Source organism: Diaphorina citri, unplaced genomic scaffold (genome assembly GCF_000475195.1).
Source record: "Diaphorina citri unplaced genomic scaffold, Diaci psyllid genome assembly version 1.1 scaffold342, whole genome shotgun sequence".
NCBI classification, from domain to species: Eukaryota; Metazoa; Arthropoda; class Insecta; order Hemiptera; family Psyllidae; genus Diaphorina; species Diaphorina citri.
This window is the reverse complement of record NW_007377777.1, coordinates 193,539-196,104: the sequence shown is the minus strand read 5'-3', so window position 1 is coordinate 196,104 and position 2,566 is coordinate 193,539.

Here is a 2,566-nt window from a genome sequence, read left to right as displayed (position 1 = left end):
AAAGGAAAAGCACATTTGAAATCATAATAGTACATAGATAAGAAACCAGGCACCTACTCTCCGCCACAATAGCCGAACGAAGGCCTTTGCGTCTCTCCAAGGGCAGAACTCAAACGAAAGTGAGGAAAAACTGTTACCATGGTCACCAAGTAACACTTGAATGAAGTTCAGGATATAGACTGTTTTTTTAAAAACGGAAAAAACAGGTGAAATATTCACATTTAGGAAAAGATTTTAACACCGCAATCAAAAGAGCATTGTCTTCAAAATGGTACTATGCAAAAAATTAGAATTGTCTATGCACTATACAACACAGATAACAGAAAAAACCACAGAATACACACCAAGAACAGCATCGGAAAATTTCCAACGGGGAGTGGTAAAACCAACCATGATACTTAATTAAATTAAAAATGATGAATATTGAATTAAAAAGCCAATGAGCTTGAGCTTTTTAGATGAAATCAAGTGATAATAATATGTAGCGTTAGAGGTGCGCGAACGTCAAGAGTTCAAAGCACCGCCTCTGCCGCGCGCTACTTCCATAAACAATTCACCCCCCAAGTCTGTCAGCCCCATGTTAACATGCTCAATCATGGGGTGAAGACTTGGGGGGTGAATTGTTTTATGAGTAGGCGGCGCGGCGAAGCCGGTGCTCGAACTCCTTGACGTTCGCGCACCTCCTAACGCTTATATTATTGATCATCATTTCATCTAAAGCTCAGCTCTATTGGCTTTTTATTCAATTTTCATTATTTTTAATTTAATTTTAGTATCATGGTTGGTTTTTACACTCCCGTTGGAATTTTCCCGACGCTCGAGTCGCCGTATTTCTGTGGTTTTTTCCTGCTATTTTTTCCGGGTGGGTTTTTAGTTGGGCAATAGGACCCCAAATTTCCTTAATTTTTTTTTTTGCCATAGTAACCCCATTTTGAAACAATGCACTCTTTTTTTGGATTGGTGTTTAAAATCTTTTTTTCCTAAATGTAAAAATTATTTCCACCTGTTTTTGTCGTTTTTTTTAAAAAAGGTCTTATCATCCCCCCTGAAACTTCCCCCATTCCAGGGGTTTATTGGTTACCCCATTGGGGGGTACAGTTTTTTTCCCCTCAAGCGTTTTTCCGGTGTTGACGTTTTTTGTTCTTGGGAGAGAAGAGGAAAGCCCTTTGAGTTCTTGCCATTTATTTTGTGGCCTATATTGGGGGTTTTTCCTAATCTATTACTTATTATTGTATTTTTTTCCCAATTCCCCCTTTTTTCCTTTTTTTTTGCCCAGCTTGTTTTTTTTTCTTAGCTGGTGGACCCTCCCGAGTGAAATTTTTTGCTTGTAATCCCCTTTTCCACTTTTAAAGCGGCGCGGAAGTGGTTCCCTTCAGCCTGGCGGGTGTTTTTTTCGTTGTTTACACAACCTTTTTTTTTTACCTCAAAACACTTGTACATATTTCACATAGTTTGCTTCGATCCTATTCTACCCATCCTGATTTTTATTTGCCCCATGTATATTCATTGATAAAACTAAAAATTTCATGATGCCCTCTATTAAACTATTGCACTTCCCCTTTACTAATCGTGTCTCCTATGTCCCCTAGAATGCTTGTATGGTGAAACTCCCAGCCAATCCAACTCCCCGAAAGTCGATAGTGCTATACCTTCTCTAAAGAAGTGTGTGATCATCGCGCTCCCATTGATAGTTTCTATACCTATGATAGAAGATATTTTGGTGTTGCTCGTGGGCGAACACTGTAGGCGAAGAGAAGGATGGTGGTTTTGCCGAAGAACCAATAAATTATGTGAAATTCTATTGATCAATGAGCCCGAGGTGAATAAGTTGTAGACAATCACCTCAGCTGGTTATATGAATGGTAAAAGTATTACTAGTGAGAAATTGGTTGCAATGCGTCATAAGAATTTGTCTTATTTGTAATACCTGAACCCTGGGGATGTCTGATGCCTATGACTTATCAAAATAGAGATCTCTAAATAGCAAAGTGGTATCGGATATGAGATTTGTAGAACCTGGTTCCTCTCGACAGTAACGAGCGTTTTAGCCATTGATTGGGTTTAGAAAGAGCGGTCTTTGTTGATATACATAATAAACCCGACCGGGGTCGTTTCCCCTTGGTTCTATGAAATGTTAAACTATAAAATTTTTCATTAAATAAATTGACAGGGTTCCAGTGTTTTTTTCAATGCAACAGCGGAAGGCCCCCACCTCAGGGAATAATTGTCCTGTTAGAATCCGTCTCTGAATTCCAGGGCGGTCTGGTAAAACCAATGATGAATTCGACCCGCTGCTTTCTCATGTATCGGTTAGGGAACGACGCGGCACCCTTATTCCATTAGCCGCCTTTCTTGCCCTCAAAGTCGAACAGGTTCAGACCTGCTACACGACTGCTGTTTTCTCCTTCTCCTGAGACCTCTTGCTCTCTCCTCTTCCTGAGACCTTCATTCCAGTCCGCTGATCATCGAAACTGTGGTGCTATACTCAATACTCCTCCTTCCCATCGTCCGCTCCTATTGAGGAAAGTAATTCGAGCCCCAGGTTCGCGTTAACACAAACTATTAT